The following is a 16624-nucleotide window of genomic DNA, read 5'->3' as shown; positions in this document are numbered from 1 at the left end:
ATAACACAAATGAACAACATTTCCTAATAATAAAAGAAAAACCCTTATCTGGTCTGGCCTCTAGTCAATTTCTCTTGCTTGGGGAAGGTTCAGTAGCAGGCAGATGGAACATTTGGTGGTGCTGGCGGGACTGGGAAAGGACCTGATGTTGATGGGGATGGAGAAAGGGGAGCGGCCTAATCAGGAACCTAGGTTTCTGGCTGGTGGAGCTGGGTGGCTGGGGGTGCAATTTATGGAGGTGGGGCCACACAGGCCCAGGCTTGAGGAAGACAACCTAACCCCCTGCAGTGGACACCTTAGGCTCCAGGCACCCACTGGAAGTGCAGGTAGGGAAAGGGGTCAGCTGGTTGCATAAATGAGACTAAGAGTATAGCGATATCTAGACAACTCTAGATAATGGGAATCAGAGAGACTGCTGATGGAGAGACTGCAGGAAGTAGAGAAGAAGGTGTCTGGCACTGAGCCCCCAGGAGCAGGGGAGAGGGCTGGGGATGCAAGGGCTGGGAGGTAGAAGACAGACACAGTGTCTCAGGGGCCTGCTGAGGATCGTGTGTCCTTGATGGACTAGCCAGGTTGTGGGAGGGAGGTCAGAGGGGAGTGGGCTGATGGCCCTGCCAGCTCGTTTTTTTTGTTTTGTTTTCAAAGAAAGGAAAAAAAAAAAAAAAGAAATATCTGCTATTAACAATAAAAATCCCCAGGTAACCTTTGTACAACCTGGGGAGTGGCCACTGGATCTCATGATCAGGTCATTTGCTGGACTTTTATGTGGATTTAGAGCCAAGTCCTGAGGAGTTGTAGACAGCCAGCTTCACCCGCTCCACCCCCATCCAGAATAGGGGTAGCATCAGGACCTTCTGGAATGGGTTCCTGTGGACGGGGAGCGGCCTCTGGGGAGGTGTGGGCAGGAGGAGCAGGGCAGGGCACAGCCTGGAGAAGGCAGGGCTGAAGTGGGGGTGCCCAGGGAAGGTGGGGAGGGTGGGGCTGGGGCGACAGGGCAGCCTGGTCTGGGCCTCAGGAAATGGCTTCGGAACTAAGAGCTGGTTTGCTGCTGGGTGAGTCTCTGTTTACTCAGTGGCCCTGCTTCTTGGGCCAAAATTAACAGCAAAGGCCACAGTGAAATGGTGATTTGTGGACCAATTTAGCTGAAAGAAACCGCTGGTCTCATGTGTCTATTTAGAGCAGACGCCTTGTGCTCGCTCTCATCCAGGGCTGCATGGGGCCCACACGTGGACTTGGTTTGACCCTTGTATCAGGAGGAGAATTCGCTGCTGTTATTAGCTGCAAGAGAGGTCCCCGTGTGAAAACCTTGACCTCTGGCTGCCCTGCACTGCCCTGAGGATGTGGGGACTCCAGCTGACAGACCTCCCGCACAGCTGCAAGAGGTGGTGAGTCCCCCCACACAGGAGACATGGGGAAAGTGCTCTTGAAGAGGGGACAGCAGGACAGGGAAGAATGCCAGGCCTCCCTTCTCTGCTGTGATGGGCACAGTGATGCCTGCTCAAATCTGGATGCATTTGGGGTGGGGGCCATGCAGAGACCATGGGCTCCCTCACTGTGGTTTCACAGATGAGGAAACAGGCAGTGGAGGGGTTAGGGCTTTGGTAGGGACTCTGGAAGGTGATGGTTGGATGGCATCACTGACTCAATGGACATGAGTTTGAACAAACTCTGAGAGATAGTGGTGGACAGAGAAGCCTGGCATGCTGCAGTTTATGGGGTTGCAAAGAGTTTGACACGACTGAGTGACTGAACAACAACTAGGAAGTTAGGGGGCATTGAGACATAAGACACAGTGACATGGTGAAGCCACAGCTTGGCCAGTCTTATGGCCAGGTGGCTGGCCTGACTTCCCTGCATGGCTCTGTCTCTCATCACACATCTGTCTTTTCTGGCAGATTCAAAAACTTTTCTCCAAAATGGGCAGATGCTTTTGAGGTCCTCCCTTTAAGGAGGACAGAGAAAGAACTATCTCTATTTTGAATAAAAAAAAAAGTTGTAATAAGATTTTGCTGGCACGATCTAGCTATGCAAGAACCAACCTTGAGGTGTAAATGTCAAGTTCAAGATGGCAGCCACAGGTAGCTTATGGAGCATCTTAAATCTGGCTGGTCTGAGTTGGGATATGCTGTGAATTTACATGTAAAACAGCAAGTTATCATTTTCCATGTCTAACACTGGACCTTAGAAAGAAAAGTGGGGATTTCCCTGAAGGTCCAGTGATTAAGACTTCACCTTCAATGCAGGGGGTGTGGATCTGATCCCTGATTGGGGAGCTAAGATCCTGTGTGCTTTGCAGTTACCGTCACCCCACTCCTCCAACCCCAGAAAAGAAAGAAAGAAAAGAAAAAGTGTTCGGGAGGATTTTCCCAGGTGGCTCAGTGGTAAAGAATCTGCTTGCCAATGCAGGAGATGCAGGAGAAGTGGGTTTGATTCCTGAGAGGATTCCCTAGAGAAGGGAATAGCAACCCACTTCAGTATTCTTGCCTAGAGAATCCCATGGACAGAGGAGCCTTGCAGGCTACAGTCCATGGTGTCTGTGGACACAACTGGACTGTTGTTTCTACACAACAGTCAGACACAACTGAGCTACTAGGAATGAACGCATTCAGAAACAGACAAAAAGTATCTCACTAATACGCTTTTTATGTTGACCACATTTTGAAATGATCATATTGGGGATATATTGAGTTAAATACATTTTTATATTTCGCTAATTTTTTTTAACATGGCTTATTTTTGTTTGGATACAGCTACTCTACAATGTACAATGATGTCTGGGGACAGATCTCTCTGCCTATTAATATATCCCTGGTGACTATCTTTTTAATGGAGGTGTTTAAATGCTGAACACCATTAATCTCTAGGTCAGGTCTCATTAGTCCTCTGGATGAGGGCTTCTATTTTCCCAGATCTAGAACTTTAACACACACACACAAACGTGCACACATGCACACAAAATTATAGGACATCTTTAAAACATTTTCAAACAAAGTAAGAGAGAATTTTCTAAGAATACCTAATGCTCCAAGTCTAGAGAACTGTAAGTTAATAGAAAATCTGCTTTGTTTTCACTTAGTTCAAAATGGAGACCAATCACTTAAAATGTCCGCACATCTTTCTGTGCCTTGTAATTATCAACTTTGCAAAGCAAATAAATGAAGTTTCGAAGGAGCCAAACCCAACACAAGCCCTGACTTCTGCTGAAAAATAACTAATAAAACATAAACCATGACAGCAAATACCCTCGGTACTGGTTGACATTTCCAGTTACATTTTCTGGGGCCTAAAATACACGGCAGGGAATGATCGCTTTATGGGACAAATATCACTGCAAATGCCATGAGTCAAAACTGCTGCTTGAGGGGCTTCCCTGGGGGTTTAGTGGTAAAGAATCCTCCTGCCAACCTAGGAGACATGGATTCGATCCCTGATCCGGAAAGATCCCACATGCTGTGGAGCAATGAAGCCTGTGCTCTAGAGCCCAGGAGCCACAATTACTGAAGTCTGTGTGCCCTAGAGTCCGTGCTCTGCAATAAGAGAAGCCTGAGCACCACAACTAGAGAGGAGCCCCCACTGAGCCCAACTAGAGTGATGCCCACACAGCAATGAAGAGCTATCACAGCCATAAATAAACAGATCAAATTATATGTATATATATATATATATATTAAAATGCTGCTCAGTACCTTGCAAAATGTAATTTGGTAAACATTCCCAAAGACAACCCTTTCCCAAAATCAGACCTGTATTACTAAGGTCCTCTCCCAGAGAGACTGATCGTCCCTCTTAATTCCTCCATAAATACTTACCTCAGACTCAGCAAATCTGTCTTGTCTTTTTTCTCCCAACCCCTCTCCCTTCTTTTATTCCTGTCTCCTACCCCTGGTCAACTGAGAACAAATCCTGTGAATATTTTTAATCTTCCCCACATTCCCACTATTTTTGTTAATATTTGCTAAATTTTAAAAATTTTCTGGTAACAAAATGAAAATGTATTCATTATCGAATATTGTTAAAGTAAAAGAAAAAGAAATTACAAAGGAATAAATAAACATCACACATACAAACTGCATTTAAAATAATGGCTAGCATTTCAATGTATTCCTTGGCTTTTTCCAAGAATAGATAAGATGTGTGTGTGTGTGTGAGCGTGTACATGCGTGTGTAATGGAAAATATGATTATCCTGCTTTGTCATTATTCACTCTTCTCTGTTGTTTAAAAGGTTAATGCATTACAAAGACTTCCCTGGTGGTCCAGTGGTTAAGACTTCACTTTCCAGGGCTAGAGAGGAGAGTTTTATCCCTGGTTAGAAAGCTAAAATCCTTGATGGCTCAAGGCCCAAAACCTAAAACATACAACAGAAGCAGCATTGTAACAAATTAAGTAGACTTTAAAATGGTCCACATAAAAAAAAAAGACTACATTTTACCTTGTAGATAGACCACGATTATGTGTCCAGTCCTCTATTTCGACGTTTGGATTGTCCCCTGTGTCTTACTGTAGTAAATAGCGCTCTATAAATGTTGGCTTATATTTACATTAATCTGTCAGGATTATTTCCTTAGGACAGATCCTTAGTTGTGCAGTTGTTGGACTTGGGCGTGTGTGCGTGCTAAGTTGTGTCCAACCCTTTGTGACTCCATGGACTGTAGCCCGCCAGGCTCCTCTATCCATAGGATTTCCCAGGCAAGAATATTGGAGTGGGCTGTCATGCCCTCTTTCAGGGGTCATGCCTTCCTCCAGGGATCAAACACACATCTCCTGGGTCTCCTGCACTGGCAGGTGAACTGCCTTCTGGAAGCCAGCTCCCATTTCCCACCTCCTGCCCCCTAGCAGTAGGAAGGAATCTCCATCTTCCTTCACAGCCAATCAATCTTTCTGCCGAGGTTTTAACTAATGGCTAAAATGTCAGCTGATAAAGGCTTACAGGGATATCCCGGCCAAGAGGAAGACACACAGATGCACATTCTGCAGGAAGCAGGGGATAAAGGTAAGATGCTAAGGAGTGAAGGCCAGGAGGCCAAGCCCTGGAGCTGGGGCTTCTCAGCAGAACCCCAGCAGCTGCATTTAGACATTGGAGCCTGGTGGTGGCCGGTTCCATAGGCTTGTCCCTTCAGGGAACATGGATTCACTGGCCCTTCCCACATGACCTTGTTTACCCATGCTCCACAGGAGAGGAGCTGGAGGCCCCAGGAATCTGAGTCCTACACCTGCAACACTTCCCCATGCCTGAGCTTACCTGTCACAGTGCACCTGCACTCCCCCACACCTGAGCTTACCTGCCCCAGCACAGGGCCAAGAGGGTGCAGCTGGCCTCTTTCCGCCTCCTCCTCTGGCCAGGCAGGAGGCTGGCTGAGGAGGGCCCACCCTTTAAGAGGGGGTGTCCACATGAGGAGCACGTGAGCCCCCATACTGAGCCCTCATGATCCCCATGAGGCTTGTGACCTTGCTTCAAGGCCCAAAAAGGAAGCCACAGCCCAGCCCACCCCACCAGACTGTTCAATGTCGATGCCACGAAAGCAGCCTTGGGGTCTGGGGAGGCGGGAGGAGGGGAGCAAGAACTTTCCCTTTGAAGTGACCCTTCCCCCAGCAGCCCTTCCCAGCTAAAAATGTCAGCACTGTTTGCATAATTGAGACAATTGGACATAACTGGCTCTTTCAGCAGGCTCCTGGCTTGAAGGCAGTGCCCTAATTACCCTAATCCTTTGAAATCATCTGAGGCTGGGCCAGAGGTCGAGGTGGACGTGAGTCCCATGTGACTGTCAGCCTTGTCTTGGTGCCCCTGAGCCCCAGGTCCCCATTCCAACCACAGCCCGAGTGATCTATGTCCACAGTCACCCCACAACTACCCTGATGAGAGTTTCTGAGGTTTGCTGTAATGATTAGTCCAATGATCAAGGAGATCAAACAGGTCAGTCTTAAAGGAAATCAACCCTGAATATTCATTGGAAGGACTGATGCTGAAGCTCCAGTATTTTGGCCACCTGATGGGAAGAACTGACTCATTGGAAAAGACCCTGATGTGGGGAAAGATTGAGGGCAAAAGGAGAAGGGGGCGGGAGAGGATGAGATGGTTAAATAACATCACCGATTCAATGGACATGAATCGAGGAAAGAAGAAACCCGAGCCCTGAAATTCTCCCCGCCATGGCCTTCCACACAAGGAACACCTCCCCAGCAGAGGAGGCTGCAAGTCTCCTCGGCCTGGGTTCCCTCTGTCATCACAGAGGAGCCAACAGAGATGCAGGCAGACTGGACCCAAGGGGTGTTAGGGGAGTTCACATTTTATAGATGAGGAGACTGAGGATTATGTGAGGCTGTTTGCCCAGACATAGTGAGAGGCGGGCAGGACCCTAACTGGCCCAGGCTGTCAGGTCCCCCCTATAGAGCTTCCGGGACTGCAGGCCAAGCCTGGGACCAGCCCCCACCACCAGCTGCAGAAGGACATAACCACACCTGGCCATAGGACGTAACCACACCTGGGGGCTGCCTAGGGGCTTGGGGAGCCTCTGAAGCTTGGAGGTGGATTCAGGATTGTGCAGGGGGCCTGGGGAGGGGAGGTCTATCCTTTGCTTTCAGCAGCTTATCTTGGGTCTCTGCCCACTAAAGGTTGATGGCTTTGTCCCAGCAGAGTGAGTGCCGGGGTTGGGTAAAGTGTGACTCCTGCCAAGCTTTGCCCATGCACACAGCCTCGAATGAGTCGGCAGTGCCTGCCCTGAAGCAGCTCTGGCCTGGGAGCAGGGTTATATACCCTGTAGACCACACCCCTGATGGGCTCACAGCTTTTAGCAGGAGTCTTTCTGGGCAGAGGCGGGGCTGCAGGTGGCTGTAGGTGTGACTGCGTGGCTCAAGGCAGAATTTTGGATGCTGGGCACTTCTGGGGCATCAGGAATCAGACTGGAGCAACCAGGGAGGCCTCCTGCCTTCCCTGTGGCTGCCTCTATGGCCAGCCCCACCATGGCTGCAGAACCATGGACCAACCCCATCCCAGCCAGCCAGTAAGTGGCTCGCCAGTCAGTGGACATGACTGTCACTGGTCATTTAGGCCCTTCTCAGGGTCAGATAAGACGAAGAGAATGGGATCCCCAGACCTCTGCAAGCCAATGCTCATCCTCCCCGGGGCTGGCATGCTGAGCCCAGCCCCCTGGGACTGCAACACGGTGCCCAGCCCCCATGTGCAACACGGTGGCCCCAGTCCCATCTGCCTGCTCACTGAGAACATGAAACATGGCCTGTTCAATTTGAGATGAAATCTAGCATAAAACACATGAAATGGCCAAGACTGGTGATCATATTTTTTACCGATTGCATGTTGAAATGATATTTTGGATGTTTGCAGTTGAATAAAACATTATTTTTAAAATATTGTTAATATGTTAATATATTCTATTTTAATATTTTAACTTTCAATATGATTAATCCTAGGAGGAAAATATAAGTAAATTTTATGTACAGTTTGATTCTAGCTATAAAAATATACTTAGAGAAAAACGGACCAGAAAGGAACATGATTTGCTAACAGGTTATGTTAATAAAAATATGTGATTTTTATCACATATATTAATTTATATAATATACATAAAAGAAAATTCATCATGAGTTCATACTGATAATTTCCCATTCAGGTTTAGAAACAGTGATTTTCTTTAAAGTCCTTGATTTTATATTTATGTCTCTTTTTCTTTATGCTCTCTTATCTTCAGGACATTGACACAGTTTCTCTTTTGCTTTACCTTAGGTAAAGTTTCAGAGCAACAGTATTACTGTGACCCATAAATTACTGAAAGCAGTTTAAAATGTTGTTTTATTTTTCTTTTTGGTCTGAGGTATACCCATCAAGGACTTCCCAGGTGGCTCAGTGCTAAAGAACTCACCTGCCAATGTGGGAGACAGAAGAGACACCAGATCTATCCCTGGGTCAAGAAGATCCGCTGGAGGATGGCCTGGTACCCCACTCCAGTATTTTGCCTAGAGAATCTCATGGACAGAGGAACCTGGCCGGCTATAGTCCATGGGGTCGCAAACAGTTGGACACAACTGAAGGGACTTAGCACTCACACACACATATCCCATCAGGGTTTTCACATCACCTAAAATGATTCTGCCTTGTGTGGCTACTCTGCAAAAATGATATAGTTGGATTCACTTATGGAATTTTCCCCTGGGTTTTTAGACATTGACTTCTCAATTTAATTTTGTTTTATAATTATATAAAATGATTACATTATTGCAAACTCAAAACTGCAAAGGTTTTTTCAGAAGTGTCTGACTACTATACCTATTTCTTCCTAAAGTTTATTTACTTTAAAGTGTAAAGTAAACTTTAAAATATTTTTTGTTTTAATCTTTCTCATTTTGAGTATTAGTATATAATATTAATTCTGTGTCTATACAGACACATGTATTTTTTTCATGGAACTGATAGGGGACTTTGTACACTTTTTCCCACCTTGCTTTTTGTACTTATCTTCTTCATTTTTGGGAGGCATTACTTAGCCGTGTCTCATTTCTTTTTTGTAGCTGTGTAACCTGAATCCATGAGTGAATGTATGAAAATTGATTCAACCAGATGGACACTTGGGTGAGTTTTGGTCTTTACAAATCACCGAGCAGCAAAAAGCCTTGCCATGTGTCCTTTTGTATTTTGCCAGTCATCTCTAGGCTAGTTTCCTAGAAGTGAGATTATTGGAATTAAGGGTAAATGTACATGTAATTTTGCTAACATTGCAAAGTTTCCCTCCATAGAGGTTGCTGCTGCTGCTGCTAAGTTGCTTCAGTCGTGTCCTACTCTGTGCAACCCCACAGACGGCAGACCACCAGGCTCCGCCGTCCCTGGGATTCTCCAGGCAAGAACACTGGAGTGGGTTGCCATTGCCTTCTCCACCATAGAGGTTGCACCATCTTGCATTTCCACCAGTATTTTATGAGAATTGTTTCCCCACAGCTTTGTCTATAGAATGTGCTATTAAACTTTTGGATTTTTTTGTCCATCTTACTAAGAAATGGTGTCTTAATAAGAATAGTTTTCATTTCTTGCAATGCTCTTATCCAGTTTTATTGTTTGTTTGTTTGTTTTTTAATCAGGATAATCCTAGCTTCACAGAATGACCTGGGAAATGTTTCACCTTCTATTTTCTGTAAGAGTTGGTGAAAGATTAGTATTAATTCTTCTTTACAAGTTTGATGGAATTTACAAGTGAAATCGTCTGAGCCTGGGGTTTTCTTTGTGGGAAGTTTTAAAGTTAATAGTTCAAGCTCTTTGCTTTTCATAAATCTACTCCGACTTTTCTGTTTCTTCTTGAGGCAGTCTCAATAATTTGTATCTTTTCAGGAACTTGTTCATTACATCTGGGTTTTTATTTGTTGGCATGTAGTTGTTTATGGTTTTCCCTTAAAATTATCCTTTTTATTTCCAGAAGATCAGTTGTGGTATCCTGTCTTTCTCTCTTGATTTTACTAACTTGAGTCTTCTTTTTTTTTTTTTCTTGGTTAGTTAACTAACTTATCAATGGTGTTTATCTTTCCAAGAAAACAGCTTTTGGTTTCATTGATTTCTTCTGTTGTTCTCCTATTCTCTATTATATTTCTTTCTACTCTAGTCTTATTTCCTTCCTTCTGCTTGATTCCGGTTTAGTTTGCTTTTTTTTTTTTTTTTTTTGTAGTGTTCCAAGGCTGAAGATTAGATTATTGACTAGAGGTCTTTCATTATTAATACAGGTGTCCAGGGAGGGATGAGAAAGCCCTGGGGAGTGTCAAGTGCTCGGGCCAGCACTGGCCATTTGTGAATCCTGACCTAGAGGCCTGTCCCAAAGGCCTTCTTCTGAAAGTCTTATTTGATGCTTGACTCGTACCTGCTCAACAGAGTATACTGCTCCTGGAAATGGCTGCAGGAGTGAGCATCCACTTTCCATATTTCTGAATTATTTACATACATTTTAAAACCAGGTAGTGTTGACTTATGACCTATGACCCCATTGGCAGAATCTTTGAAACAAAGCTGAAGTGGTAGATTTATCAAACAAATACATTTACTTTGTAGAAATTCACATGCCATCGAACAATACCTGTACACATGAGGGAGGTCAGAGTGGACTTGAAGGCCTTTGATACTGAGATCAAGGATAGTCATAAAAATAAATGGAAAACTTGATCAGGCAGAGACTGACAGATCCATCAAAACCTTTGATCACCATAGACTCTGACTCCATGGCTCTGGAAATCCTCCACCGACTGTCAGAAGAACAAGGAAGGTTTTGCTACTTTGGGGAAAGAAGATTCTCAAACATCTGGGACACAGGACTGGGAAGCTCACCCCTCTCCGTCTGAAAAGCAGAGGGTCTTTCTGGTGAATCTCAGGGGCCACACAGACAAAAATGCATAGGTCATTCTTCAAAGGGTGCTTCTCCGATCAACAGTTGAATATTGTCAGCAGCCTTTTCGCATCCCCTCCTCCTCTTCATATGGCTCTAGACTGGTGAAGACAGAACTCTGGTCATTCTTCAGTGGAGGACACAGGCCAATAGAGTCCAAATGGACAGCAGCTTCCTATCTAATCCTGGGTGCTTTCTCTTCATTTTTCCTTTTTCTCTTCTCTTTATTTATTTTGGCTTCTCAATGGGTTATGTTGCAATGTTGGCAGATGATAGGTCCTGGAATCACAAGCACATGGGCAAAAAAAACAACAACAACCAAACACTGACTGTATTTTAGTTTCCAGAATAATCTCTGCAGTAAAAAGAAAGCTGGTGATTTTGTGGTGGAAATGACTAACTGCCTCAGAGCTTTGTAGGGGCCTCACACTGGTGCAGTTGTTGTTGTTGTTCAGTTGCTAAGTCCTGTCCAACTCTTTTCAACCCCATGGACTGTAGCACGCCAGGCTTACCTGTCCTTCACTATCTCCTGGAGTTTGCTCAAATTCATGTCCATTGAGTTGGTGATGTTATCAATCCATCTCATCCTCAACCACCCCCTTCTCCTTTTGCCTTCAGTATTTTCCAGTGAGTCAGCTCTTCGCATCAGGTGGCCAAAGTATTGGAGCTTCAACTTCAGCATCAGTCCTTCCAATGAAGATTCAGGGTTGATTTCCTTTAGGATTGACTAGTTTGATCTCCTTGCAGTTCAACAGGCCCTCAAGAGTCTCCAGCACCACAATTTGATAGCATCAATTCTTTTTTTTTTAATTTATTTTAATTGGAGGCTAATTACTTTACAATATTGTAGTGGTTTTTGCCATACATTGACATGAGTCAGCCATGGGTGTACATGTGCTCCCCATCCTGAACCCCCTCCCACCTCCCTCCCCATCCCATCCTTCAGGGTCATCCCAGTGCACCGGCCCGGAGCATCCTGTCTCATGCATCAAACCTGGACTGGCGATCTGTTTCACATATGATAACATACATGTTTCGATGCTATTCTCTCAAATCATCCCACCCTTGCCTTCTCCTACAGAGTCCAAAAGTCTGTTCTTTACAAGTATCTCTTGTGCTATCTCGCATATAGGGTCATCGTCACCATCTTTCTAAATTCCATAATATGCATTAATATACTATATTGGTGTTTTTCTTTCTGACTTACTTCACTCTGTATAATAGGCTCCAGTTTCATCCAACTCATTAGAACTGACTCAAATACCTTCTTTTTAATAGCTGAGTAATATTCCATTGTGTATATGTACCACAGCTTTCTTATCCATTCGTCTGTCTATGGACATCTAGGTTGCTTCCATGTCCTAGCTATTGTAAACAGCACTTTGATGAACATTGGGGTACACATGTCTCTTTCAATTCTGGTTTCCTCAGTGTGTATGCCCAGCAGTGGGATTGCTGGGTCGTATAGCAGTTCTATTTCCAGTTTTTTAAGGAATCTCCACACTGTTCTCCATTGTGACTGTACTAGTTTGCATTCCCACCAACAGTGTAAGAGGGTTCCCTTTTCCAGCACACTCTCGAAAGCGTCAATTCTTTGGCACTCAGCTTTCTTTATGAACCAATTCTCACATCTGTACGTGACTACTGGAAAAACCATAGCTTTGACTACATGGACCCTTGTTGGCAGTGATGTCTCTGCTTTTTAATATGCTGTCTAGGTTTGTCATAGCTTTCCTCCCAAGGAGCAAGTGCCTTCTAATTTCATGGCTGCAGTCACTGTCCATAAATCCAGGAACTGGGGCAGCCAGTCTGGGCACAGGAGAAGGTGTGCCTTGTGTTTCTGGGGGCTGGCCTGCTCGTGGCTGGAGCTTCTGGGAGTCCCCAGGAGAGAACATTTTTCTGAGCTGGTTTTTCTTCTCATCAAATTCCTGACGGCTAGTTAATCTGCAAACCAATCAACCACATGTAAGAAGACCCACCACATCTTGGTGGTGGAATCGCCACACATCTAATTCCACAATGTCATCTTCTGCTCTCTGGTGGGACTGAGGAGGGCCCTTCCTAAAAATTCTGAGCAGTGGTGGTTAATGCTTCTTCAACCTTCACTCTGGAACAGTGGCACATCTCCCGAAATGTGGGTCCAATTATGTGGAAGTCAATGTGACCTTGTCTTCCTTTGAGATGTCTGTGTTTCAGAGGAGACGTTTGGGCAGGAACCATGCAAGAAGTTGTTTTGCCTCCGTCTGACTTTGTTTATAGCAGCTGACTGCAACAGCACAGACTTGCTGGGAGATAAAAGGAGGAACTTCAGCCTTAGGAAGCCAGCTGTGCCTTCTCACTGCTGGGCCCTGAAAGATGCCTTGGACACACACACATTCTACACACGGGGCTTCCCCTGGCCACCTGGGACCCTAGTTGTTTCTACCTCAAACATTGTTGGAAAGGAAGTGCTCATAATGGTCTTTTTCAGCCTATCTCCTACCAGCCTCATCTCTTCTGAGCAACGCTTCACAGCTACTAAAATTTGGGTTTCACCCAATTTGGTTGCAATAATCAATGAAGAAAAAAAAAATGCACCAAAATAAAAACTTAGGAACATCCTGTAAATCTCAGTAAGGCTTCAAACAAAACATTCTGGGAATCAAATACTCATTGTCGCTTGAATCATGTTTTCATTAACAGTGACTCTTTGATTTTTAATCATTTGATGAAAATCCCCCCAAAAGTATCTGAAAATCAGGCCCAGGCAGGATGCTCTGGAGGAAGGTGGCCAGCGTGAGAGCACAGAGCTTATGGTCTGTAAGGTTCGGTTCTAGATACAGCAAGAAAGATTCTCGCATTTTACTTTTTAAAAAAATTTTAAGTAGACTTTAATTTTAAAAACAGTTTTAGATTTATAGAAAAATTGAGAAGACAGTATACCCTGGACACAACTGAAGCGACTTAGCAGCAGCAGCAGCATACCCTGGATGGGAGGGGGATTGGGGGAGAATGGATACATGTATATGTATAGCTGAATCCCTTCACGGTTCACCTGAAGCTATCACAACATTGTTAATTGGCTATGCCCCAATACAAAATGTTTTTGGTGTTAAGAAAATAAAACGTAAAATAAATAAAAATAAAAAGAGAAGAGAATAAAAAAATTTTTTTAATAAAAAGAGAAAAGACAGTATAGATAGTTTCCATCTCCCCTATACTCTTTAATAATATTAACATATTATTATGATCCATTTATACTAGAATATAAATGTATATATGTTGTATACACTATTGTTGTTTTTGTTTGTTTAATTGCTAAGTCCTGTCTGGCTCTGTGTGACCCCTTGGACTGTATCCCGCCAGGCCCCTCTGTCCATGAGATTTCCCAGGCAAGCATACTGGAGTGGGTTGCCATTTCCTTCTCCAATACATTATTCTGGTAGCATATATACGACTTAATGACTAAACAACAACAACATATACTATGGTGCATGTGTGTGTGAACAGTCACTGAGTTATGTCCAACTCTCTGTGATCCCATGGACTGCAGCCCACCATATTCCTCTGTCCATGAGATTTTCCATGCAAAAGTACTGGAATGGGTTGCCATTTCCTTCTCCAGGGGTTCTTCCCAACCCAGTGATCAAAGCTGTGTATCCTGCATTGGCAGGTGGATTCTTTAAAACTGCATCACCTGGGAAAGCCCCGTATTGTGGTATATTGTTACAGTTAATGAGCCAATATCAACATATTATTACTAACTAAAGATTATGCTTTATTCAGATTTCCTTAGTTTTTAAATTTTAATTTATTTTTATTGGACTATAATTTCTTAACAATATTGTGTTAGTTTCTGCTGTACAACAGCGTGAATCAGCCATATGTATACATATATCCCCTCCCTAGCGTTCCTCCCTCTCACCCCACCCCCTCTTCCCACTCCTCTAGTCATCACAGAGTACCAGGCTGAGTTCCCTGTGCAGAAGAACCAAACAACCCAATCAAAAAATGGGCAGAAGACCTAGATAGACATATCTCTAAAGAAGACATACAGATGGCCAAGAGGCACATGAAAAGATGCTCAATATAACTTAATATTAGAGAGATGCAAATCAAAACTACAATGAGGTATCACCTCACACCAGTCAGAATGGCCATTATCAAAAAATCTACAAACAGTGAATGCTGGAAAGGGTGTGGAGAAAAGGGAACCCTCCTACACTGTGGGTGTGAATGTAAATTGATACAGACACTATAGAGAACAGTACGGAGTTTCCTTAAAAAACTAAACTTACGTTCTTTTATCTAATTCCTTTCTCTGTTCCAAGGTCTCACATTATATTTATTTTTTCCAAATTTATTGAAATAATTAACACACAACATTGTGTAAGTTTAAGATGTAAGTGTTGATCTGATACATTTATAAATTGCAAAATGATTACCACAATAGTATTAGCTACCGTCTCCACCCTCTTCTTATATATATATATATTTTTTTTGTGGTGAGAACACTTAAGGTCTATTTTCTTCCCAATTCGCAGGCATGTGACTTAGTATTATTGCTCTAATCACCACTCTGTACATGAGATACTCAAATGTGTTCATCTAAAACTGAAACTTTCTACCTTTCAATAGCTTCTCCCCATTCCTGCCACCACCCAGCCCGTAGTAACCACCACTTGGTTTCTCTAAGAGCCTAAAAAAGCTTAACATTTAAAAATTCCACACATAAAGGAAATCATACATTGCCTTTCTTTCTCTGACTTATTTCAATTATTTCACTTAGGGTGATACCCTCCATGTCTGGGGGCAGAGGGGCGGGGTTGGGAGGGGGGAAAATCACGGGATTTTCTTCTTCTCAGAACTGAATCTCTCTATTTTTTTCAGGTCACCATTTCTCTCCCAGTTGATTCAGAAAGCAAGCAAACAACAAACAACGCTGGCTATGAGACTGTTAGCAATGAGTCCGAAATTTCCCCTAGTGCTGGAAAACTTTGCTAGCTGAGATTTCTCTCCCCATCACACCCAGTTCCCTCCTCCCAAGGTACCAATTAAACTTTTTTTAAGCCCCTGAGATGAAGAGGAATATCTCTGCTGTGAGGAGTTCCTAATTCAGTGATACTGCTCCTTAGAGAATCAAGTCTGCCCAGGAACAACATTCCCTAAACTTCTAAACTGGGCTCCTCTGAGACTAGACATCCTCAAAAAATTGTCCCACATGAACTAACTGAGACCATTTTTCAGACTGTATTCTCCTTTTAGAGATTCACATGTTAGGATGTGGAAAGGCTCTGAGAAGTCCTATAACTAATAAACGTCTTTAATTTTACATAACCCAGTGTTCTCCAAACTTGTTGGCCCTTTTTCCCCCCTTTTTCTTCTGAAGTAACTCCAAGTGTATCTCAGATCCAAAGTCACAAGGTAGGGTTTGGTAAGCCCCCTCCCCAGGTACCAGGAGCTTAATCATCTGGGGGGCTGATGACTGTTCTGAGGCAAACTGGCCCCCCTCCCAGGTCCCTCTGAAGGTCTGGAGATGGGATGCTAAGGATCCCTGTAGAAACCTCCTTGGCTTTGATGAGATAGGATCATCTCCCAGTATGGATTCTGTCTGAATCACTCCCACTGTCACCCACCTTCAGTTGGGTGACAAGAATGGTACCTGACGAAAGTGTCCCAGCTAAACCAGCTGGAAATGGAGGCAGACCCCTGCCCTCTCAGACTCCAGGGTCTGCCCCCTGAACCCCCTGCCGGACAGGACCTGGAGAGTCGGGGGCAGAGGGTGGTCTGGTGACTGTCCCGTGGCCAGCTGTCGCGCTCAGCATTCTGGGCAACCCTGCCTGTGTGGTCCTGCTCCCACCCCATCAGACCAGGCAACGCTGCCCTCTCTGCAGGGCTCTAAAGCTTGCCCTCCTTCCCTCCTTCTCGTTCTTTCCCTTGACATTTTATCCAGCACATTTGTGGAGCACAGGCCCCAATTTCTGTCCCGAGCTCCACAAAGGGCCGACTTCTCCAGCGGAACACACTCCTTCCTGGGTGGTCCAGCCTGGGGACTCTGTGTCCTTCTTGGCTTCCTAGTACCTTCCATCCCACCTGGGATGGGAGCGACTGTGCACAGGCCAGTGCTCCCTGCCAGACATGATCCCCCGGCCTGGGGCATCGTCATAGCGCAGGAGTCCCTGTGGGCCTGATAGAAGTTCTCCTGTGTGTTAAGCGCCCTGCGGGCCCTCACAGGGGCTACCAGCTCTACACCATGGTTGTGCTCTGGGCTCC

At 44.7% G+C, this 16624-nt stretch overlaps 1 long non-coding RNA gene across 6 annotated transcripts; it reads left to right on the top strand.

The window, feature by feature from the left end:
• Positions 1-962: 962 nt before the first annotated feature.
• Positions 963-15688, top strand: LOC110124720 (uncharacterized). Of its 6 annotated transcripts, none has more exons than XR_011491698.1 (5): positions 963-1052; positions 1178-1385; positions 4889-4992; positions 7829-8583; positions 15242-15688. It is a non-coding gene; the product is annotated as an uncharacterized lncRNA (long non-coding RNA). The 6 variants fall into 6 exon arrangements; XR_011491700.1 differs by having other exon boundaries at positions 970-1052; positions 1208-1385; XR_011491699.1 differs by lacking the exon at positions 963-1052 and having other exon boundaries at positions 1059-1385; positions 4915-4992.
• The last annotated feature ends 936 nt before the right edge of the window (positions 15689-16624 follow it).

This window comes from Odocoileus virginianus, chromosome 16, assembly GCF_023699985.2.
Source record: "Odocoileus virginianus isolate 20LAN1187 ecotype Illinois chromosome 16, Ovbor_1.2, whole genome shotgun sequence".
In the NCBI taxonomy this organism is placed as follows: domain Eukaryota; kingdom Metazoa; phylum Chordata; class Mammalia; order Artiodactyla; family Cervidae; genus Odocoileus; species Odocoileus virginianus.
This window is presented reverse-complemented; position numbering and strand designations above follow the sequence as displayed.